We start from the raw sequence: 27365 nt of genomic DNA, 5'->3' as shown, positions 1-27365 counted from the left end.
AGCTCATATCTGTGCAGATTCAACTCCCTCAACGAAAGGTTCATAAACTATGTAGATTCAACTCCCTCAACAGAAGGCTCATACACTTGAGCATTGTTTTATTATCTTTCACACATTTTATTTAGTTATCACTTACTTAAAACTTCCTCTACCAACCCTATGGTGTCATGACACCAAGCTTGAAGATAGAAGCCCCATCGATATGCTACCCTACCCTACCCATGCTCATCCTATTTCAAGTGCCCATGGGCATGCATACTGCCATCCCAACCCCAATTATCATAATTTATGAAAGTACTATGGAAGATTGGGCCTCGCAAGTCACCTAAAAAATGTATGTGCACATACTCATGTGTAGTGCACCACTATCACGAAGATCATAAAACAAGGACTGGATGAGAACACAATGCAAAAGATAACACCCAACTAAAAGTAACATGGGAGGAAAGATTCTACATGAATCATAAAGCCAATAAAACCATACATCATGAAATCACTCAACTGGCCTCAATTTGGAAGTACAGATTCTACATGAATCCCAATGATGCAACAAGACCAAACATCATGAACTCACTCAACCGGCCTCAATCTAGGAGTATGGATTATACACAAATCCTAATGTCCATAAAACAATAACAAAGGTCCAAAGAACCAAAATAACTGGTATAAAATCACTCAACTAAACACAATGCCGGGAGTACGAATGCGACATGCATCCCAATGCAAACATAAAAGTGCAATAAAGGTCCAACTGATATCCAAATGGATAATCTAGGTCCATGACCCAACTCATGCCAAGAAACTTGAGAAAATAGGGCAGCACATAGAATGAGGTAAAAACCCCAAATTTTGAAAAAAAATTGAAATTAAAACCCATTTAACCTTTGGGTACAAAAACCCCAAAATCCAAAAATAATCCAATTCGAACATTGTATGCAAAAATGGCCATCATAATGGCATAAAACCGCAAACCCTCATCCCAAAAAATAGGAAAATGTTCATACCCAATCAACTGGGTAGAACTAACATGCAAAAATAGAGGGGAACACTAGTTCTTAGCCTCCAAACAAATGGCTACCAAAAATAGAAATAGAAACGGAGCTGAAACAATAAAATAGGACAACCCTAGCTCACAGTCAAAAGGGAAAAATAGGAATCTGAACCATAAAATAAATAGGCCACAGAAGTAGCTGAAAATCATGGCAATCCAAAGTTTTCTCGAGCTGGATGCAACGAGCTCAACCTCACGATGATCCCATGCCCATAGCTCCCACGATGAACAAAATAGTAAATCCTCATGAAGAGGATTTTGGGTTTTACTCTCCAACTTTCTAATTCAAAAGTGATAAGTGAGGAATTAAATTCCTTTTTAAATATTTATATTCAAGTGAATAATCGATTAGGGAAAATAACTAGCCAACCTAGTTAAACCTTGAATCGATCCAAATGAAAATAGTCTATTCCTATAAATAAGAATTCATCTATAGGAAAGCTACTAGAAACTAAAATAAATCAATTAAAAAGCTCAAAAACCCAAAAAGACATCAATTTCCTTAACAAATTTTGCAACAAAGTGAACCTCTAAATGCACAGACATGCTCATTGGTCTAATCACATAATGCAAATGAGTTAGAATTCTTTAGAATAACTGATAGCGGGGGGGGGGTTGAAAATAGGATATTCCTATAAATAGGAATTCATCTATGGGAAAGCTACTTGAAAATAAAATAAATCAATTAAAAAGCTCAAAAACCCAAAAACACATAAATTTCCTTAATACTTTTTCTCAAATTATAGTGAGTCCATAAACTTTTCATCCATCCAAACTTAAATCAATCATCTTAGAAAATTACAGTAAATCAATATGCAAGAATAAAACATGCAAGATCAACACATGACACAATAATTTACGTGGAAACCAAATTTGGGAAAAACCACCAGTAACATGCTACTTGATTTTCACTCTTCTAAAGTGATTCCCTATTAAAAGCCTACCCTATTAAAGGCTTACAACACACAGTTAAAAGTGACCTTGTTAGAGGATTTCACCATACTGTTAGGAATGGGCCTGATCAAAGTACTTTAGAACATTCACCTGGAATGTCACCCTGTTAAAGGATTTATAACATGACTATTAAACCAACCTAAGTCCATAGGATTTAAACTAACTATTACAATTGCTAGAAAGTAACAATAATGTCTTTTTGATCTTATACAACTTACAACATATCTTGCATATTTAGATAACACTTCAGCTCAATGCTTTTCTTGGCTTTAATCACTTTAGCTTTGACAGCTTGTCATCTCAAGCTTCATCTCCTTGAGTCTTCTTACTCATCATACCAATGCAATCATATCTGTGGTCATTTTTCAAAGTAGTGTAACTGTGCTTTCTTACTCCTTAACACCTCCTTTAGCACTTTATGCTTTCATGCTTGATCTCTCCTCTCTTTTTCTTTGTAACCTTATAACTCCTTAAATAGAAATCTGGATTGCCTTTGCCACTTGATTCTCCCTCTCCAACTTTAGGGTTTCAAATGGATTAGGTAGGATACAATGTATCTACCTCATATCTTGTACTTATCTAGAAACTTCATCTAGAGTCTAGTTGTATTCTTCAAAAACATTCTACATGGTGTTCTATGCCACCAGCTCATCATTCTTATCTTCTATTTAATTTACAAAATTCTAGATAACAACCTTGTCGGCTTAGTTCTGGCGAATCTTTTATTTTTGAAATAATGTAGCAACTCGACACTATTAGTTTAATGATGCTTGGCATCTCTATGTTACTTGGCACTTGTATTTGCTCGGCACTTGTATCTACTTGGTACCTGTTTCTACTCGGCACCTATTTCTGCTCGGCACTTGTATTTTCTCGGCGCTTGTTTCTACTCGACACTTGTATCTACTTGGCACCTATTTCTGCTCAGCACTTGTATCTACTCGGCACTTGTCTCGACACTTGAAGATCACTTAGCATCTAAAGTTGAACTTGCTCAGCTTCAACTAGGAATTTGTTCGGCACTTACTAGCTTGCTCGGCTCCCTCTCTCTAATGAACTTAGTTAGGCTTTACAAATGACTTAGCTAAAACTTTACATTTTTAATATGTTTCAGTGTGCCCATTCTTTGTGTCTTAGAGTATGTCATCAATACACTTTTTCATCAATGGCTTAGTTGATCCTTCTACTTCATTACACCATCATAACTTCAACCTTTCTCTAGGTGTTCTAGTTACATCTTATTGATTGCCTCCTCCTTGTCAATCAACCAATTGATAGTATTTGGATCACTAAAGCAATTGTCATTCTTGCAAGTGGCAAGTTTGACATCAATGAAAAAATAATGATTGAGAATATTCTTTACCAGTTCCATTACTTTTTATATATGATCTCTTAAGTCATTTCCAACAATCTCCTTCATGATTTTTTCAATCATTTCCAACACATACAGGGATGACATTGGTAAAATATGAATGGTTAAATCACTAACTCCATGTGCTACTGGTGAGGATATAAATCATGCACACTAAATAACACGATCAAGTGCAATTGCATATACTAACATATTCGAAGCAATAAATGCATTAAATCAACTAATTTAACCATTTATTTAGTTATATTAAAATAATCTATTTACATCACTCACATTAGCATAAAGCATAACAATGCAGGAATCAAGTAAATAACCATAGCATTAAATCCATCACATAACATAATTAGTGATATGTCCAAATACCAGACAACCAGTTATCATCATAAAACATATTGTCATCTCAAAATGGCATCATCATACAATATGATCAACTGAACAACATAGTAGTCTAACATCTATGATACTAAAATCAAAGTATAACATCTGACCCTTAGGTCCTCTCAAATGTAAAACATAACATAAGTAACAAATATCTCTCAGATCAAAATATAACAAGATAAATGTTTGTAGCACATAACCAAATAATCCAACATGGACAAACCATTTCTAATCATTTAAGAATTTAATAATGGTTGTAAAAACTACACAAAAAGACACTTAAAACACATAAGCGAACATAGTCATAAACATGACTAACCACTGCTACAGGAACCTAGTCTAGTGTAGCATGGTAATAGTACATAGTGCAATCTCTACACACATCTCAAGGTAATCAAAAAATAACCTCATGATACCACATCAATCTTGGTAACCACTAGCACAAACCTAAGTGAACCAAAAATCACATCATAATCTCATAAATCATCCAAGAGCAATAATCAAAGCAATAGATACAAAAACATACATCAAATCACCTCTACAGTGTAAACCACTCATGATCACAATCATGATCCTACACAACAATAGATCAATAAGGTTTCATCCATCAGGATGACTTACATAAGTCAAATGGGAGAGGCACTACATAGGGTTTTCTTCTCCAGCTTGATCCAACCTAGGGTTTTTGTCATTTTAGCTTTAGCTAGCATAGGGAGACTAGTAATCCTATGAATCATCTTCTTGGTAATCAAAATAGGTTGTTACAACCACAACTATCCATTATGCACAAGTCTAAGAATATACCTAATCTATTTGACTTGGAAATCATAGGGCATGTGAGGAATATGGGTTAAACATTTAGCCTTGAGGTGTTGGTGCTCAAGTTTCAAAATGCCATCAACACATAACTCTTGTAAACATTCATCCATTTCAAAGGTGCCAATATCTTGAATCACACATTTAAAATGAGAATGAATATTGTTGATAAAAAATACCTTTTAAGGGATTTGTGATTGTGCTCCACTCAGGTCTAGGGTTTTAACATTTGTAGAAGTGAGCTTGAAGTCTACTGCCTTCCATTCTATACCTCAAACTAGCATGTCTAACCCTCATTTTTCTTTGCTACTGGTTACTACCATCTTCACTTGGTAGGGTTTGCTAGAATTCAAAAAAAAAGATTGGGAAGAATTTTCTCAAATCACTTGAATGCTCTTAAATATTGTTCTGTGCAATTGTCTCTCAAAAATTCATGGTGAAAATGACTTTGATTTCATCCCTTTTATCAATTTTTTCCATAAATACCTGGTATGAAAGTTAGATGGGTTTGATAGACTATCATACACTTTTCTTGCATTGATTACTCAGTAAAGTCTCTCATTATTTGGTAAGAAAATGTAAAACTTAGTTACTCCCAACCTTTCTTTGTAGAGTCTGTAACCCAACCTCACTTGGTAAGGAAGGTAACTCAGTAGTATCTAGTACCTTTAACTTCGTGATCCCTTTCACATCTTGAATGTTGATATGGATCTTTTGTCCTAACAGATGGAACTTATTTAGATGTCTTGTTTTAGCAGCCTAGTTCTAGTTTTCCTTGTGAGAAATCAAGTTGAAATGGTGGAGTCACCCAGTTCTTGAGTGACTTGATCATCAATGCTTGGACTTGTATTATTAGTAGACTTTGGAACCCACTGCTATCTCATTTGTTTTCTAATGCTGTCAGGTTTTTCCTTCTTTTCATCTTCTATTCTTCTAGTATTCCTACAACTATTGGCAAGGTTACCAAGTTCTATATAGATGAAACATCTTTTGGTAGTATCTCTTTTCCTCATGTAATGCTTTACAGATTTCATACCAATGTGTCCAAATTCTCCACAATAATGACATCTACACCAAGTTTTATAGTCCCAACCAAATATAGCTTTCACAATTTGTTCTACTGGATTCAATATCTTGGTTTTGCATTCTGATGATTTGTGACAATTGCCTTCAAATTTTAGTTTCTCTTTGCATTTTTTTTCTCTATGACCATGTTGATTATAGTTATAGCATTTTCCATTAAATTTTTCCTTTTTATTGCTCCAACATTTGTTTGAAGTATGGCCCATCTTACCATAGTGACTGCAAGTATGTTTTTGGTTCCTTTGAGCTCCTTGCTTGGATGATTCTCCTTCTTATGTGTGTGTGTGTGTGTGTGTGAAGTGACTTTGTTTATTTAACTAATTCATGTCTTCTTTTGATTTCAAGATTTTTTCATTGGTTTTCCTTTCAATGTTTAGATCATTTTGCAATCTTTCATTCTCTAATCTTAGGTTCATGATTTCTTCATTTGTATTGGTGAGCTAATCAATGAAGTCTACTTGTTAAAGGGATATGTGTTGAGTTTCATTGTTCTTTCCTTCTATCTCTTCTCTTATCTTGTTTTTCTCTTCCATTAATTCACACAATCTTACTGACTAAATTTATTGCTCTCTTCTTAGTTTTCTTACTTCTTCTTGGAGAGTGTTATTCTTTTCTAGTATTTCTTTGATTGCTTCATCAACTTCATCTAAATTTCTTGGAATGATGTGTTCAATTATTTTTTCAATGTAGAATGAATCATTCATCTAGATTGCAAGATATTTTCTTCTTTTTAGGGATTGGGAGAGTTGCTCTTTTGATTTCTTGAGTTGTCTAATGGCCAATTCCAAAATCTAGCTTCTCATTGCCAATAGTCTTGTCAAATATGAATACCTCCATTGCCTTTGATCTTTGATCAAGTTGTTAAACTTTTCACTAAGAACCACAAAGCTTTGATACCAATTGTTGAAAATATTATGAAAAACTAAGTTACTAAGAGGGGAGGGGTGAATCAGTAACTTGTAAAACTTTTCTCCCAATTAGTAATTAATCTTTTATATGAATTTTGATCTAACTTCAGGCATGAGAAACTAAAAAGAATGAAAGCATACATAACACTTTGACACAAGATTTTGTGACCTAGAAGCCATCCAAATAGAAAGTAAAACTAGAGTGGGGATGATACCTACAAGCTTTAGTACTACAATATAAACTTGTCCTAGTAAGGCTTACATTGATCACGTCTGATGATCTACCCTATTAGGAGCAATAAGGATTGCTAGGTCTACCTTGTGAAAGGATTCAAAAACATACAATAAAGTATGCACTTTGTAAAAATATTTACATAAGACTGCTAGGTCTACCTTGTCTGACTTATCCACCTATTAAGATGAAACAATAGCTGATCTCTGATCTACAACTTGGTTTTCTAAATGAAATTCCTCTGAGTGTTCAAATCACCTAGCTATGATAGATGAATCTTTGTTTCTCCTTATACTATTGTAGCCATTTTAATTTTCTCTTCTACTTTTCTATGATGATTACATTACTTATTTTTGTATTCCATGCATTTTTTTGGATGTCATACAATACCTTACATATATATCCATCCAATTACATAATTACAAAGTTGACCACAATACAAGTTTACACAAATATTACAAAGTTGGCCAAAGTGTAGAAACTTGTCCTCTAAAGGCTAACTCGGTGAGGTTCCAATACTTAAGATCCGCTATCACTACTTGGCATCATCATGCATTTAGTTAACATAGAAGCTTGGTCCATATTGATCACCTTCAGGTAGTCTTGAACTCAGTCTACCCTAGTGACTTGATAAATACTATGAAACTTGGCATAAAAATGATTCACTTGATTCATACTATATAGCTCTATAAGTATTGTCACTTTGAGCTCGGTATAAATTGAGTCTTTTGGTTAGCACTGAGTATCTCAGTCAACATTGGACTCACATCACATCAACTATGAACTCAGTAAACACTACACAACTCAATTTACACTGGTAATCTTGGCATATACTGTGATGCTCAGTTTACACTACTGATCTTTAACTTAGTAGTAACTGCTTGGTTTGAATTGACATTTTTACATAGGAATCAATAGCAACTATAGGACTCAAAAGCAACAAAAATGCTTGGTTAACAATGTTAACTATACAATATGGTTAGTTTGAACTCACAATCTAAATAAGTGTATGTCACTAATAATAAGCATGACTGGAATGTCAACATTTTCTTGTTCTCCTAGCTTTTCAAACAATGCACATATGTTACCTTTTGTTATGTCCTATTTTTTAACATCTCCATAGGATAATTTTTTTTCATAATATCTCCTCTTTTCTTATCTCTTATCATGCCAAATATCCAACTAACCACCAACAGAAGCTACCTGGCTCATAATCAACTCAAGGGAGGATGCCAATTTCGCTCTCATACGATTAGTTTTCCTACAAGCTTTTAACCTACCAATGGTTGCTTCTAATTTAGTTTTCCTTCTTTCTATTTCATTCATTATATTATCTTAGGTATCAAGAGGAGGCCTTTCAATCAATGAAGGTCATGGAGTTTCTTGCTCTTCCTCATGAGGATTTTCATTTTTGATTTTGTGAATGATTTTCTTGATTAGGCTATAGAGTTAGTGGTTGATTATTCACATTTCTATTAGGATAAAACCATAGACATAAATAAAAAATACATGCAAATATAACCAATAACAAAAAAATAATAGATCACATAGAAATAAACACAAGGTACCAAGATTTAAGATGGTTCACCCAATACCTAGGCTACATCCACCAAATAGAAAGTTTGATCTTATTACAATCCAATGATTACAACCTGATTACAATCTGTAATCTCTTATAGCTCAATATCACCACAAGCAGCAATTTTGCATCATAGAATAATGAAAAATACCTAACCCTAAACCCTTTTATACAAGTATTTTATGTTGTTTTAGGGTTACAACATGTCATCCATATGTCAGCCATATGTCGGCTACAGCATCAGCCATGGCCCAAACTTTTTTTTTGGGGCGATGCCATGAACCCCTCTAATTATGAAGTATGCGCAGTAATTTCCTAATCAATCACCATAATCTAACAATCTCCCACTTGGGGATTGATCAGGCTCCACACTAAAAAATAATCTCCCACTTGGAGACTGGTCCTATAGCAATACCACTACCACATGAGGCTCCCACTAGATCAAACCACCCTAGACTCTGCTATTCTTTTATTCATGTTCAGTCTAAAAGATCTACTGAAGCTGAAGAGGAGTTCAACTTCTCCCTTGTTACAACCTTTGTCAACATATCTGCTAGATTTTCATTTGTATATATCTTCTCTAGCTTTAACTGGCCATCCTCCAAAACTGACCAAATGAAATGGTACCACAACTTTATGTGTTTGGTCTTAGAATCCAGAGCTAAATTCTTTGCAAGATGAATTTCACTCTGACTATCTATGAACAAATAATTATCCTTCTCAGAATGTCCCAATTCTTCCAAAAAGAACTAAAGCCATATCATCTCCTTGGTTGCCTTTTTAGTAGCAACATACTCTATCTCTGTAGTGGATAGAGCATTAATCTTCTGTAACCTAGAAACCCAACTCACGGCTACACCACCAATAGTAAAGACATAACCTATAGTACTCCGCCTAGTATCAATATCCCCTACCAAATCTGAGTCAACATAGCCCTATAAATTAGTAGTAGAGCCCCCAAAGTGTAAACACTTATTGGATGTGCCTCTCAAATATCCGAGAATCCATTTGATTGCATTCCAATGCTCAATTCTTGGATGACTCATATACCTGCTAATGACTCCCACTGCATGTGCAATATCTGGCCTAGTGCATACCATATCATACATCAAGCTTCCTATAGCTGAAGCATAGGGTACCTTGGACACCTTATCCTCCTCTTCTTGTGTCTTAGGACACATCTCCTTAGTCAATTTCAAATGACTAAGCAAAGGTGTGTTGATAGCTTTAGCATTCTCCATAGAGAAATGTTGCAACACCTTCTCAACATAATCATCCTGACATAGTCTCAATGTTCTATTCTTCCTATCTCTACAAATCTTCATACCAAGGATTTATTTTGCTGCCCCCAAATAATTCATAGAAAATGCATGTGCTAACTGGCATTTTAGCCCCTTAATATGATCCATGTTAGACCCAACTACAAGAATATCATCAACATATAAACATAAAATATTGTATCTATCATCATCCAACCTTTTAAAATAAACACAATAATCTAAATGACACCTTTTAAAGCCATGCTCATGCATAAACCTATCAAATTTCAGATACCATTGCCGAGGTGCTTGCTTCAAGCCATATAAACTTTTCTTTAATTTGCACACTAAGTTCTCCTTACTTTTGACCTCAAATCCTCGTGGCTGAGCCATATATATTTCTTCATCCAAATCACCATGAAGGAAGGTTGTTTTAACATCTAGCTACTCTAAATGCAAATCTTCAGTAGCCACAAGACTTAAAATAGTATGGATAGAAGTCATTTTAACAATAGGAGAAAATATCTCATCAAAATCAATAAACCCACTTATTTTGTAAAGCCTTTTTACCTACAGACAACTTGAACAAATCCCATGTCTTATTCTTTGATGAGAGCCATTTATGACCCATTTAATACCATATTTTAATTCATTTTATGCACTTACCTACTCATTTCCATATTCCATTTCCATTCCATTACCATTCATTTTACCATTTTACATTGCATATAGTTTAATATAATTAAGTAGTATTTAATATTATGTTGGGATTAAAACATGGAAAAATCATTGTTGATTATGTTTTACTAATCTTTAATATTGCAACATGTTGATTTGTAGCACAGATCTTCCTGTCACCTACAGATCTTCGTGTAGCTATTTCAGAAATACAAAGTCCATCTACTTTGAAAATATTGCTTGCTGTATCTTATTGGCATTCATTATTTAAAGCATTATTCCTTCCAAGATTATTGACTGAGGAGTATGTTGAGAAAGAACTTAGCTGAAAAATTCGCAACTAAAAATAAGGATAGGCAGTTTTGCATTTCCTTTTGTGAACAGATATGGGCAAATCTCAAAAATCTGAGACATGGGTATTGTCCAGAATGTGCCCAATTACAATCCCATGCAGCAAAATCTTCAAAAGGTGCATGATGGAAAAGTTAGATGTCATTTTTAAAATGAAAATTTTCTATTACGGGTTTTTCTTTTGTTGCTATTACCAGCTCAGCTGAATTCTCATGTGGACCAAATTCCATTATGCAATAACCATTTCTAACTATTAATCAGCAATCACAAATAATATAATTTTTTTGGAACAATCAAAACAATAGCCTATTCTTGGCATGAAACTGAACTTTGTTACATTGCTGCATTATTTGATGATTGAAATAGGATGGAGGATGTGAAAAGTGGTTAATCTGTTCCTTCAAATAGCCAGCAAAATAGACCACATATTTTAGTTGTATATTCATGGTTTCCATTGCATAGTTTGTTGGTCTCTAGCTAAATATAGATTATACTTTGTTGTATGTACTTGTTATGTCTGGTCTATATAAGACATGTAATATGGAGATGTAGAGAACAATTCTATACCATTTCTCTAAGAAATAAATATTATCTATTGTTCTGATCAGACTTGTGCTCAAACGTTTTTAATCTCACCACCTAATGGACTGAGGAGGGGGCCCACTTCTTGGAATGTCTAGTGTTTTTTCCAATTTTATTTCAGTATGGCATGTTTGTATTACATTAATATTAGGTTTTGTTTGAATTCATGATTGATTTGATTATTTTTGTTGGTAATCTAATTTTTATTAATTTGATATGCACGTTGTTCTTATAAGCAATTTATAATCTGATTTGCATTGGTATAATATGATTATTATTTCTCCATAATTTGAATTACTAATGTATTTTCATAGTTTTGAATAGAGGTAATCATATTATTATTGCTGGTAGAAAGACATTTTTGTTGTTGATGTTTTGTTGCCAGAATTACTTTAGTAGATTTCAGCCAAGCTCCTATCACAGGAAGTGACAGTTCATGTCGTAGTTTTATTTTAGTTTTCATAGATTCAATTTCATGTGTTGTAGATGCATTCATAATTGCTCATATCACAAGCTGCACCCCTTGATAGCATACTGCTCGGACACCTTTCGCAAGCTTACGCTCTCAGATGGACACGTATAGACTAGCCGAACTTTGTCATAAAATTGTTAATTCTTTTGTTATTATTTGCCCCAGTGTTGGCCTATCATTCTTTAGCAAAGAGTCCATTTCATCTTTCATTACAGACTCCCACTGAATCTTAGTATCCACCTACACAGTTTCATCATAACTTTCAGGTTCACCAGCATTAATAAGGGGGAGAAAATCTTTGTGGAGGTCTAATTTTCCTCATTGACCATCTAGAATACAAAGAGAGAGAAAATCTTTGTGGAGGTCTAATTTGCCTCGTTGACTATCTAACATTCACTGATGTGTGTGGTATTTGTTGTTGTAGTTGTTGCACATCATGAGGAATGGCTAGAACATCAATTTTTGGAGTACCATCCAACACTATATAATCATCTTCTTTCTTCTAATGTTGCTGCAATAGATCTTTGTACAACACTTTCTCATTGAATATGACATCCTGACTTCTTACAATCTTATGATTTTCAAAATCTCAAAGCCTATAACCAAATTCATTAATGTCATATTCAACAAAGACACATTTCTTTGATTTAGCTTCTAGCTTGGTTCTATTTTCAGAGTCTATATGAGCAAAATCTTCACAACCAAAGGTCTTGAGAAAAGAATAACTCACCTTCTTACCAGTCCATGCCTCCTCTAGAATACCACAACCCAAAGGAGTAAAGGGACCTCTATTAATCAAATATACTATAGCATTGATAGCGTCTGCCCACATGTGTAAGGACAACCCAGCATGCAACCTCATGCTCCTTGTGTACTCCATTATAGTCCTATTCATGTGTTTAGCCACTCCATTTTCTTGTGGAGTCCTTGGGATAATTTTCTATCTATGAATACCATTAGTGGAGCAATAATCTTCAAATTCATGATTGCAATACTCACCACCATTATCAAATCTAAGACATCTTAATTTCTTACCAGTCTGATTTTCAACCAAGCATTTCCATTTCTTAAAGTTTGAGCTACATCAAATTTCTATCTAAGGAAATAAACCCATACTTTTCTAGTTGCATCATCAATACATGTAACATAATAATGAGAGCCACCAAGGGAAGATAATTGAGCTGGTCCCCATACATCTATATGCACAAGCTCTAATTTCTCCTTTTTGTTTTCCTTCCCAATCTTTACAAAACTCACTCTCTTTTGTTTTCCATAGACACAAATTTCACAGAAATCCATATTAACACATTTTAGACCTGATAAAACTTTCTTTGAAGGAAGTACTTTCATACCTTTCTCACTCATGTGCCCAAGTTTGTTGTGCCACAGCGCTGTATCAAAATCTACAAGAGTTATTTGTTTCCCCTGCTCAACTACAACAATTTTTCCTGAACATTCATTTTTCTCTTAAAAAATCAAAGTAGAAGGAACAATATGACCTGTACAAAGATATAAGGTGCCTACTTTCACACCTTTTTCTATTACAAGGGAACCTTTTGAAACCTTCCAATTTTTATCATTAAAAGTAACTACACAACCCTCATCACTAAGTTGCCTAGCTGAAATTAAATTCCTTCTTAGCCTTGGAACATGTCTTACCTCATGTAGTAGCCAATGATTCCCATTCTACAACTTAATCTTAATATTTCCCTTTCCAACAATTTGATAGGGTTCATTATTCCCCAAATAAACAAGCCCAAAATCTCCTTGGATATAATCAATGAAATAACCTCTATGAGGTGTAGCATGAAATGAAGCACCAGAATCTAAAACCCATGAATCATCAACACTTTCTAAAGATAAAAGCAAAGAATTCTCTTCAGATTTTTTACTTACCACAATTTCCTCCTTGTCTCCATCTAATTTATCTCCTTCATTTTTCTTTCAATTCCAGCAATCTCTCTTTTTGTGCCCTGCTTTCCCACAATACCAGTAGTCATTTGGTCCTCTCAATTGAGACCTCTTCCCTTTGACTTTCCTCTTGATTTCTCATGATTTCCAGAGTTACTTCCTCTCACAGTCGTTATGTCCCTACTTTGTGCATTCAAAGCACTTCCTGATATAGATCCACTAGAAGATTTTCTACAAGTTTCCTTACTCAAAAAAACACTGATCACATCATCATATTTTAGGGTACTAGATCCAGGGACAAAATTACGCACAGTCATTACCAAGCCATTCTAGCTTTTAGGCAAAGAACAAAAAATCAAGAGAGCCCTAATTTCTTCATCAAAATTGATACCCACAGAAGATAACTGACTAGTAATAGTATTAAACTCATTCAAATGATCTGCAACAGATCCACCTTCTACCATTTTCATTTAAATAAATGCTTCATGAGAAATACCTTGTTTGAAGTGGAGGGCTATTCATACAATATCGCTAAGGTTTTCATCAACTCTTCTATCATCTTTGCTTTTGTAAAATTAAATGTTACTAACAGTGCCAGGCATAACTGAATGCTTCCAAGTACCTTTCTTTCCAAAAGATCCCATTAAGCATCTGACATAGATCCCTGATTCTTGGCTTTGCCTTCCAATGGCTTCCATAAATCATTCTAATAAAGATAATCTTCCATTTGCATCTTCCATAACTAGAAGTTCTGCCCATTAAACCTGTCAACCCTTAGCTTACCCTTATCTACCATCGCTCCCACTCAACCGTGAGACTCCCACTTAACCATGAGACTTTTCTGTAAAGGATAATTGAAAGAAAACCTCACTCTGATACCACTTGTTAGGATAAAACCATGGACAAATAAATACTACATGCAAATATAACCAATAATAGAAAATAATAGATCACATAGAAATGAACACAAGGCACCAAGATTTAATGTGGTTCACCAAATCCCTAGGCTACATCCATCGAACAACAAGTCTGATCTTATTACAATCTAGTGATTACAACCTGATTACAATTCATAATCCCTTATAGCTCAATACCGCCTCAAGAAGCAATTTTGCATCACAACATAATGAAAAATACCTAACCCTAAACCCTTTTATAAAAATATTTTATGCCATTTTAGGGTTACAACATGTTAGCGATATGTCAGCCATATTTCGGTTACAACGTTGGGCACAACCCAAATTTTTTTTTTAGGGAAATGCCCCAAACCCCACTAATTATGAAGTATGTAAAGTACTTTCCTAACTAGTCACCATAATCTAACAATTTCTTGATAAGAAACCAATTGCATTTTAAAAAACAAAAAAAAAATTGAAGAAAAACTAAAAAAACAAGCAAAACATTGTAGAAAAAAGGTTAGAAAACATACTTGATGAACCCAATCTTGATGTTCAATGACGAGGAGGCATTTTGAGGAGGAGAGTAAGAAAATATTTCACCTTTTACAAAATGCATATGTGCTATTATGGATAGAGAAGCCAACCAACAGAAGAAAACCAAACAATGGAAAGGGTCATAGGTTGCAGTCCATAAAGAAGTTTTCTATGTTGTTGGGGGTAGAGAAGGCAACCAACAAAAGAAAACCCAAAACTGTAATGGGCCATGGGTTGTAGTGCATAAATTAGTTTTCCAATAGCATGTGCATACTATTGGAAATTTTTAAAAATATAGATACATGTTGTTGGTGTTTTTAAACTATTAAGCAACAAAATACTTAATATAAAGATAATAAAGAATACAATAACCTAAGGATCAACTACTTCCCATAAATAGTTACTCAATCTTCAAATCTAAACCCAACTTCAACAAAATCATAAAAAGATTTTCTACTCTTTAGGCTCCAAAAAACTAAGGTGGGTGCACCTAAGGGATGAAATATTTTCAAATTGATATTACATACATATTTTATTCATTCCAAGAAATTTCACAACAATACACATCTCTTATAGCAAATTTGGTCACACTTTTTCTTAGATTTACAAATAATTGTGGGCAATAACAACTAACTAAAACATAGGGATTAAATGTAAAAAAATGCTGACCAACATTGACATTCTTCAAATACTAAACTAAAATTGATTCCAAATTTAAGCTTGGTACTTGTTCATGATCTTTCCATCTACAAATTGAATCAATAGATTAATGTCTTATCCATTAGGATTCAGAGTCCATTCAATTTCTAGATTTGATTGATTGCATTACTGTAGGACTAGAAAAAGGGTTAAAAGCATAATATACTATGAGCAAATCACAAAACTCAATAATCATTGATTAGCACCTAATAGTCTACCATGAAAGCCAAACTAATCAAAAGAAAGCAAACATAATTAAAAACTCCCTTTTCCATTTGTAGCTCCCATGTCCTTCTTTCTTCTCCAAATGATTGTAGCTCCAATTTACCCAGATTGCACACAAGATTGAAGCAAAGAGCCTATAATAGGGATAAAGCCATGAGAATACTTGAAGTGTGATTTTATGTGAGAGAAAAATGCAAAATGCAAAGAAGTAGAGACTCAAAGATTTGGAATTTTGAAACTTCAGCTTTCGAATTCCAACACCCAGAATGACAGAAAGAGTGTTCATTTTATAATCAACAATCAAAGTGAGGGCATCAGATTTTTCACCCATAGATGTGTGATGTGGCAAGAGATTTCTATGACACATATGACAGAGTATGCCAATTGTGAGATTCTATGACACATGCAAGTCAAACTTGGCTAAATGTGGAAGAGAATCTATGACGCGTCATAAGACACCTCAACCCACTTAAAGCCAAGAATCTATGACAAAGAAGCCAAATAGAGACATGCTTAAGAGGTAATAATATTTGATTATGAAAAATCTTAGGCAAGTGTCAAAGGAGAATCCATGAGGTGTCATATCCAAGTGTCATGATGATGCAACATTTTAAGGAATATTCGAATTAAAAATTCTCTTATTCCACAAAATAAGAATTAGTAGAAAAAAGGAATTAATGATGGAAAATAGAACTTGGAAAATTAAGAATTTCCATGGTTTGTATATGATGAATCAATTAATTAATAAAATTAATTAATTGAGGATGATCATTAGGAATAATAATTAGAAGGAATAATAGAATTAAATTATGGGTTATTTAATCCTATAGAGAGAATTAGTAAATGATTGGCCAAATTGATTAAATGAATGTGACTGTATCCTTTGATGAAAATGTAATGATGATGGATATGGAATAAGTTTATGATTAGTAGATCAAAGCCATGATCAAATTGATTGATTGAAGTTGATAACATGCCAAGGACACATGACTTGAATTGGTTGATATGTAACATTTAACCGACATTGTAAATGCTATAGGATTGAAATTGATTGATAAGGTTTGATCATAATAACACCGAAGAACATTTTCAATGTTATTAAAATGGTTGATGATGTCATTATTTGACATTGAAAGCCTCAACAATGTCAAAGATTGGATGACATGAATGATAGTTTGACCTAGCACTGAGAGCCACAATAGTACTAAAGTCAGATTGATAAGATTGATAGGTTGATAGGTCTCCAAGGCATTGAAAGCCACAAAAATACCTAGGAGTCAAACAAATGATGATTGATTTGGGATGTTTGATATGTTTTAGGTTGATTAGGACTGATTTTGAGTGATTTCGAGTTTATTTGGGGTGATTTCGAGTTGATTTGATATGATTTTGAGTTGATTTGATATGATTCTGAGTTGACATGAAATTGATGTGAAAGAGGATACAAATGACAAAATATGGTAAATGATGATTGATTTGGGATGTTTGATATGTTTTGGATTGATTAGGACTGAGTTCAAGTGATTCTAAGTTGATTTGTGGTGATTGTGAGTTGATTTGAAATGGTTTCGAGTTGATATGAAATTGATGTGAAAGAGGATACAAATGATGAAATATGGTCAATCTAGCCAAAAGATCAAAGTTAGTAGAATGAGAAAATGGGACAAATTAGTATGAAGAAGTGATGAAGTCATAGATGTGAAACATTTTTGAGCGTCTACATTTTGCCGCTCTTTGATACAATGTGATTTAGAGCGTTGTATCAAAGAATAACTGATGAGAAAGCTACAACATGCCCCAGTAGGGATGATATATATAGGTGCCCCCTTGAGAAATTGACTAAGAGAAGAATATGATAACTCAATTTATCAACAAAAAGAAGACATAACCATAGCAACTAATGGAATGAAAATCAGAGCTAAAATGTGAAAGTTATAAGGCCTAGAGTGCAGAACAAGGTCAATCCGTAGCCCGAGAATAATTGCATGGGTTACCACTCAATAAAGACAAAAAATTATTAAAATTATAGTTAATTTTGTCTTTAATTAAGATATAAATCCAACACAACTGACGGATTGCAATTTTGAGTTAAAATGCAAAAGTTATGGGCTTCAGAGTGCAACATAGGGGCTCCGGGAGTAGTTCTGGGTATCTTAGGTCCCCAACTGCACCCAAAACTCAACCAAGTGCATCATTGATGCAATTGGTAAGCCCAAGTGCACCATGAAAATACCAATTTCATCAATGAAATATTTGGGAACCCCAACTAAACCCTAAAAGGCTTCAAGGCCCAAAATCAGCCCAATTTGACTCAGAATGACCCAAAACTGTGCGTGCATGCCCAAAAATGATGGAAAGATGGTAGAGCATGATGGAAATCATCAAAAATGGTTTTATTTGGTCAAAAATTATGAGACAAATGTTATAATGAGGTTGAACTAGATGGAAAGCCACAGAAAGTTGATTGACAGTGTAGGATGATGTAGGAATGCATGAATGTGAGATGAGGATGATTTGGTGAATTAGAAGACATGATCATGGTGATAGAGAATGAAAAGAAAGATGAGATGAGGAGATGTTAGTATTATGGAAAGAATTTTTCTTCTAAAAAGTGCACTATATGTCAAATGGAGCTTTATTTTGATATGGCAAATGGAATGCAACGCATCATGGCATAAAGGGCCAGAGTGCAAATGCAAGCCTTTTGCGTAAACAAGCACGATGCAAATAGAGAATGACCTTGTCCTTCCTGAGGCATATGTACATGACCCAGACTCTCAAAGGTACACTAAAAAAGAAAAAAATGGAAAAAGATGACCATGAACCATCCCGACCACTCTCATAGATTAATTTTATATCATCGAGTGGCATAGGAACATGATCAAAGAAAAACAAAGCAAAAAAATAAATCACTCACTAAACAGTATGAGCCAACAGCTATCCTTGTCCATTATTAATTTTTTTTTAGTGTGTTAGGTGTTTAGATGGTGTTCAATAGGTTGATAATGTGATAGCATTTTTTGTGGATTCAGTTGATAGGTTCGTAGTGACATGTTGGATTGATTGTTGGTTCACGTTGCTCAGATAGTGTGATTGTCTTGAAGTGTAGTGCTTTGATTTTCAATCTACAAAGTGCAAGTGTTTACACAAAAGGGGTGGTTATCCACAGTGAGTATGTACAAGGTTTATTGCAAATTTTTGACAAGTTTGGTGATTTTTAGGGTTTTTGAGGATATTTGATGATTTTGTGTGACTAGTTTCTTTAGGAAATTTTATGATTTTTAGGGTTTATTTCAGGACATTTTATGATTTTTAGTGCTTTTTTTAGGACATGTTATGGTTTTTAGTATTTTTTCAAGATTGTATTTGAATGTTTAGGTTTTTTTTCAGGACATTATGTGATTTTTAGGATTTTCTCAGGACATTTTATGATTTTAAAGGATTTTTTTAGGATCGTATTAGCATAAACAAGTGTTAGCTCCAATCCGTTATGCGATAGGTCTAATGGATAAAAAGCACTTAGGGATATGCCCCCAGTTCAAATTCAAACTCATGTACCATGAATGTAATATGCCCCTAGACAAGACGCAAATTATGTACAAAGGCCAATGATAGAGTGTGTGTGCAGACTGGTGATGCTTAGGCAAGGTAACAAAGGACATTAACCAGTTCATGAGCCATGATAAGGGACCAAGGATATCTTGCAATATGAGGGATATGGTCAAGGAATGATAGAGGGTAAAAAAGTCTAGATGGAATCCCGATAGATGGAGGAGCAACACTGATTACACATGGCGCCTGTTTGCCAGGTTTTCACTTTTGGACAAAATTTTTCTCTTGACTCAAATTTTTGTTCCAAGATGCCTGTTTTCTAGGTTTTCATCAAGGCATCCATTTTTTCATGACTTTTTTCACTTTTTTCTTTTCTTTTTTCATGACTTTTTACTATTTTTTTGATATTTTTTTAGGACTTTTAGATGAAATCAAGAATGTCACTGACAAATGCTGAGAAGATATCTATTGTTGGTTCTGCTAGCTGATGAGCTCTAGATCCATGACTGACCATAATTATGGAGGATTTGTTTTGAGTCTGTAGCTAAAATCAAACCACTAGAAAGGCCTCGAGAGATACCATTGTGTACCGTATGTAAGACAATGTTTATCTCTTGCGAATCAAGGCATCTAAGGATAATTGGGTCAATAGAAATGTCATGTGGGATGTCACTGATGATGACATATGCAAAGGCTTGTTGGATAAAGGACTAATTTTGGTTATTATACAAAGTAGGTAGTTGGATTTGGGGATAAACAAAGGGATATAAGGGAGGGTTGGGAGGGTTGAGACCAATGACCTTCTACATGAATGCTGATTAAGAGAGCTCCAAAATACTTTGTGGCATGTTGAACACTGGAACAATGATATTCGTGGCATCATATTTTTCATTTTGTATCCTTGGGAGCTTCTTAGCTTTTGATTTTTTATGGTCTAATGGTGCCTTTCGGTATTCACCAAGAGACCTATGCTTGTTATTTCTTTCTCTTTTTGCTTTGTAACTAGAAGGTGGAGTAGGCTCCCCAAAGTATGCCAATGTGTTCTCTTTAGAAGAAATTGCTTCTTTATGATCTTCAATCATAATTCCTTCAAAGTCTATTATGAGAGTGTCATCATCGTTGAATTGATCAAAAATTGGTGGTCCACGTTGGTCCCAATCCAAAGGTTTAGGATAACTTGAGGAGATGTCATCATCAGCGTTGAATGGGCTTTGGTTGAAGGTAGATATATGGGTAACTAATTCAACTGGGTCATTGGAGTTATGCTCAAAGGCTAGGGGATTGTTGGTTTCAAGTGGGATATCCTTAGATGCCTTTTCATCATTTGAAACATCCATAATCTTACATGTAGGTACTGTGGTACTAGGAGGACCTATTCGTAATGGTTTAAATCCAAGCCCCAAACTAGGAGGTTGTCCTTCTGTAGTGATAGGTTCAATGATTCCTTGTTTTTGATATCCAAGACCACTATAGCCATCATAGCCTTGTTTCTACATGATGGTAAAACCAAGTCCATACTCGCTAGGAGATATCAAAGTGGGTTCTCATTCTGCTTTTTCTTTCTCAATACATACAGATGTATTCTTATTGATAGAAGTATCATTCTTTGTACTGATGGGAGAAAGTGGTGACTCCCTAATGTGAGAGACTTGAGACATAAAGTATTCTCCACACCCATAGTCTTCAATTTTCATCTTTTCCTTGGCTTTACTGAGCAGTATATCAGCATCCACATAATTAGAGGAATTTATGGGTTGTGCTTCATTGTTTGTTGGGATTTGGAATGCAGTAGAATCTGTTAGATTAGCACAAAACTGGAAAGGATCTAGATCTCCAGGGATGGTAACATCCATGTTATTATATGAAAACTTCAGACATTGATGATATGTAGAAGGGACTACTTTCATAGCATGAAGCCAAGGGCATCCTAGTATCATGTTCTAGTTCATTTCAATATCTAGGACATGGAACAATGTATCTTCAGTAGCTGGACCAATTTTGATAGGTAATGTGATGATGCCCCTAGAGAAGCATTCATCATCATCATAAGCTTTTATTGTGATTCTTCGAGATGGATCCACATCACCTTCAGAATAACCCAAATTGTTGACAACCTTAAGAGTATAGATGTTCAGTCCTGCTCCTCCATCTATTAAGACACGTCTAACTTTGGCATTATGGATAAAGACTTCGAGATAAAGGGGATCATTATGGTTAGGTTTGTCCTTAGGAATATCTCAAGGGGAAAAGGTGACATGTTGTGATGCGGATAGGTTTCCAACCATGGCTTGGAACTAGGCAACATCAATGTTATCTAGGACTACTGACTCTTTAAGGGCTTGCTCCAAGATCTTTTGGTGTTGGGGAGATGGATGCAGTAGGTCCAAAATGGATATTTGTTCAAGGGTTTTTTTGAGTTTTTGAACAAGGCTATAATCAGATGAAGTAGGAGCAGTAGGTCTACTTGGGGGTGTAGGTCTAGTAGAAGCATTAGGTCTAGATGGGGCTCCAGGTAGGGTGATCTTGCTATGATGTGTAGTGATAGCACAATGAGGTTCTTTAGCCTTCAATGTGAATGTGGATATGAAGAAGTCAAACTCATTAAAGCAATTGATGGTGTAGTCATAGCCGGTGCATGTGTAATTCACATTACCTTGTGAGTTTGAGTTTGAACTAGAGGGTTTCTCTTTGTCATGATTACCCAAAGGATCTTTGAAAATAGTGTGATCAGAGTTGGATGCTAACAGTGATGGATCAACTATTATGACACCATCATCAATAAGTTCTTGTATTGCATGTTTCAGTTGGAAGCATGATGAAGTCTTGTGTCCTTTGGTGTGATGGTAATCATAATACTTTTTGTCATCCCACCAATCTGCTTTAGTTAATGGTTCATCTTTGATTGGGGGTAGCTGCAGGAAGTTATTACTCAGTAACTGTTGCAATGATGTCTCAAGAGGTATCCCCAATGTTGTGAATTTTCTATCCTTGGTTCTAGGATGTCTTTTGTCTTGCATGGAAGTCTCAGTTTTCTACTGTTGAGGTGTTGTTTTATTAGGAGTTTGTGAATTTGTAGGGTTTAATCCTTTCAAAGTTAGTTGAGTTTGTGTTGTTCTAATCGTGTGGGCATCCACAATGCCATCATTAGTCACATTCTTGTTTTTAGAGAAAAATTTTTCCTTGTCATTAGATGAGTTGCTGTTTGTGTTTTCTTTGTTTATCTTGAGGATTCCCTTACAGATAAGAGCATCTTCAATACTAGCCCCTTTTTTCATCAGTTTAGAAATGGTGCTTGGGCTCTTGATTTTGAGTTCATACATTAAGTTCAGGACTAAGTTTTCAATGCACAGGTTTACTTGTTGTTCTTCAGGAATGTCTAGTGAGCATTGACTAACTAAGCTTCTCCAACCAGTAAAAATGTGATGAATGATTCTCCTATTTTCTGTTTAGTTGAGCACAAATCAGAAAGTGTCACCTCATTTGTAATGTTAAAGGTAAAGTGGGAGATAAACTTGTCTACTAGCTCTGACAAAGATTTGATATTACCAGGAAGTTTGGAGTACCATTCAAGTGTAGGCCCACCTAGAGAATGAGGGAACAATCTCATAAGGTAAGTGGGATCATCACTAAGTTTGGTACATGAAGCACAAAATTCTTGGATGTGATCAATAGGGTTTCCTTTTCCTCAGTATTTTTCAAACCTTGGAGCTGCAAAGTGTTTAGGGAATGGAGGCATATACAAATTTGTATCGAATGGATTAGGATGTAGGTCCCTTTCTATATATAAAGCCTTTTTCTTTTGGACTCCCAATGCCTCGACTTGTTTGGAAAGTTGTTTGAATTGTTGTAATAGTTATTCATTGGGGTTTTGCACGATGGTCTTTCTTTCAAGTCTTTTGTGTCTATGAGTAGATCGTTTGCTATGGCGAGAACTATGTCTACTTGGTTCTGACATTTTTGTGTCTGATGTATCTAATGAAGTGTCACTGGGTGGTGGAGGTAAGTTGGCACCTCGAAGACAAAAAGTTCCCTATTGTTGGGGAACTTGTTGTGGTAGTTGATGTGGCACTTGTTGTGGGATTGACTACGATTGTTGTACCATTTGTTCTTGTTGTGTCATGTGTTGTGGTTGTTTTTTGGATACCTCTATTGGTTGGATGTGAGACCATGTGTGTGCTTGTTGTTCTAGAGGTATCTGTTGAGGTTGTTGTGGCACATGTTGTTGTTGTAACAAATTTTGCTGGTATGCGATTTGTTGCTCCAGGCATTTTTGGTATTCCAACTATTGCTTGAGTTGCTCTTGTTGTTTAGCAAACATCATTTTTTGTTGTTGGAATTGCTGCTAAAATTGTTGTTCATAAATTGTGTGTAAGTCAAGTGGGTCCATATGAGATTGTGTGTTAGGAATGTTGGATGTTTGCCCCACTTGTGGTTGTTCTCATTGTGTTCTCCTTGTTGTTGATATGTGGGATGTGTGTCAAGTGGATGTAGGCTTGGTTATGCCTTGGAAGTGTTGAGTCCTTGTACCATTGTAGGTTGTTGTTGTCATGGTGTTTGACTAAGTCCTTGAGAATTGAACGTCATGTTTGTATTGTTGTTTTGGTACCTTTGTGTTTTAGATGTTCCTGCTTGCGACATCATATTGACTTGACTATGAGATGCATTTCTATTAGGAATGGGTGTAATTTCAATAAGAATTTTCCTTTGTGTGTCCATTGGGATGGTTTCACTTGATGTTTCACATGTTGTATTTATGAGAGGCTCCATAGCATTTGATGTCATAGCACTTGGTAAAGTTAGGAGCAAAGGTGTACTTTGTTGATTTGCCTCCAAAGAAGGTATGTTTCACATCCCTAGATGACAAGTCCCTTTAGGTGCATCTTGTTTTTGCATCATGTGACTAAAATCAAGTCTTAATGTCCTTTTGGGGTGTTTAAGGATTGGTGGTATTTCATCAAACAAGGGGTTAACATTGATATGTTCAAATGTTCTTTGGAGGATTTCAATTGTTGGTTCTTGATGGGACCTTATAGGTTCCATTATTGTGTTTGAAAAATCCAAAGGTTGTTTTCCCTCGTCTAAGTTCAAATTTATCATGGGTTTTATGTTTTCAATAGTTGTGTTGGTTTGATGTTTGGACCTAGGACCTTCCAAGTTTGGGTTAAATTTGACAATTTCTTGGGCTGCCAAATGTTTGAAGTTCTTGTGAAAATTTTTGTCTTGACATGCCCTAACCATTTCTTCATCAGTGATGCCATAATCAATGTTAGAGTCATCACTTAGGTTTATAGTATCTTTTTGTATGTTTGATGTGTTAGGTTGGCTAAATTCAAAGGAATGTGATTGTTCATCTTCAGGTGAGGTTGGTACACTTCCTCCTCTTGGTGGCATTGGCACAAATATAGGTTCAAAGTTAGGACTCCATTGAACCATCCCATGTGTGGGGGAAGTGTTTGGAGGAAATCTAATGGTAGGTGCATTTTTCAAGGTTTTCTATGCCATAGCTTGATTATGAGGATCTTTTGGATACATGTTCAAGGGGTCTGCTAGTAATGGTTGTGATGCCTCGATTTGGTCTTCGTCAAAGGTTTGTTGGATTTTCTTGACATTTATTTTTCTTGGAAAAGTGTTTGGTTGTGCTTGTGCCTTATAAAAAAAGGTTGATAGAGTTTCTCGGGTCTTTGGGCTGATTGTCTCCTAGTAAGTCTTGGCATGATACCTAAGAGTGCAAATGCAATGGAATTTTTGAGTGTTTTGGGTGATTTTAGAGTGGTGGGTATGCAAGATATGAGTGTTTTTGGGATTTTTAATTGTTTAGGAATGTTATGAAATGTGAGGAAATTCTAAATGAATTATGTTTTTGATGTGCAAATTGAAAATGTCCTAGGGATATTACGCAAATGCAAAATGCAAGGTGATGTTTTGAAGTTTGACTAGAGGAGATGAAAATGACTCTAAGGTATGCAAAATGACAATTAGAGTTATGTTTTGGACTTGCTAAAAATGCTAAAGGTTAATGTATGCAAGGTATATCATGAAAAGGATGATTTTCTAGGGTTCTTAATGACATTTGGGACATGCAAAATGAGGATAAATGCTCAAGAAGGTAATTTGGTTGATGGACAATTTGATAGGGTTTGGTAGTGAAAATGATGTTAAGGATTTTGACCAATGCAATATAAAGGGGATATACCACTAGGGCAAGTCAAAATTATGTTTGGGGGTGCTAGGGATATGATTATGCTATAACAAGGGTATATGGAAAATTTTGAACTTAGGTAAAACCTTTTAGAAACTATTTTGTCTAAGGGTTTATCCTTGTGATAAAGGACTTTGGATCTTGACCAAAAACTGATAAAAGATGAAAAGATCAAATTGATAAAACATGAAAAGGTCAAATATATCAAGAAAAAGATAGATTTTGACCAAAGAAAATGATAAGCAAAGAGGTAAAAAGACTAGTCAAGATCCATTATCCGTCAACACTGGGAGATACTATAAGACTTGTACTTTGTCTAGTTTTTTGACTAAATTCAAAGGTTTTGGGGGTTCAAAATGATGTTTTGAGGACTCAAAATGATGGTGAAGCTGAGCATATATGTGATACAGACAATTCCTATGATGCAAAAGAGGATTTTGGGTGCAGGATATGGTTTTGGGTCAAGTGTAGAATGGGTAGGTCTATAGGCTCCTAGATGCAGTTTTGGGGTCCTAAAGTGTAGTTTGAAGGCCCAAAATGGTCATGCAGGTACCAAAGTACACCCTAATAGTGCCAAGTTCACCCTAATAGTACCAACTATGTCATTGACAAACTTGGAGCTAGTTTGGGGGCAGTTGGTAGTTTCTAGGCGCAATTGGTAAGTCAGAAAGAAGGTTTGCTGATTTTGAGAGGTATGGATGTCAAACTAATATGTCAAGAAGCTAAGATGTTGGGTTTGATGTTAGGATGGGTTGGGAGATGCAAAAAAAAGGTTATGACCTATAGAATGATGTCTTAAGTGATGTTGATGAAGATTAGATGTTGTAGAATGCAGATTTGGGCAAGCTAGTGCAAGGGGAGCTAACAAGGTACCTAAGGACACTGTTGAAGCCCCAAAATGTTATCTGGAACCCAAAATTGGATCTTAGGACAACCAAGTGTTCCCAAATAGTGCAAAATATGTCAATGATGTAGTCGAGGCCTAGTTGGCCACAGTTGGTAAGCTGGGCTAAAACTGAGGCAATTCTAGAAGCTATGGTTTTAGGATTGATGTCACAGAGAGGTAAATGGTAGAGGACAGTGTTAGGGCTAGTTTGGATGCTCAAAATGATGATTAGGACACTTAGAATGATGGATAAAGTGACCAAGATGATGAATAGGTATGCAAGCATGCAAGGTGGTGAATGCAAAGTGTTGATTTTGAGATGGGAATGCAAAAAAACTAAGGAAAGTGAACTAAACCTAAATGGATGCAATATGAAAGGTAATAGATACTAAATGAGAACTAAAAGGTGCAATATGAAGTCTATATGATGCATGAATGAGGCCTATACTAGGGTGAATGCAAGTGAATTCTATGCAAACATGAGATCTATGTTTTTCTAAGCACATTTAGGAGCACAAGTCAACATGTTTTCCAAGGCTTGAGTGTGTTGAACCAAAGTTTGCAAAGTTTGATAAAGGTTGAAATGTTTTGGCAATGTGTGGTGTTTTAACAAGTTCAAATGATATCTAAGGTGTAAATTTACAAGTTTGGCTTTTATCTTGATTATGTTTTACACACACGCAAGACACATCAAGACAAGAATAGCTATTGTAAAAAGTTAACAAACACACCACAACCTGTGCTT

This window comes from Cupressus sempervirens, chromosome 11 (assembly GCF_028749045.1).
Source record: "Cupressus sempervirens isolate cs-2001-9-10 chromosome 11, ASM2874904v1, whole genome shotgun sequence".
NCBI lineage: Eukaryota > Viridiplantae > Streptophyta > Pinopsida > Cupressales > Cupressaceae > Cupressus > Cupressus sempervirens.
Note: the sequence above shows the minus strand (reverse complement) of the source record.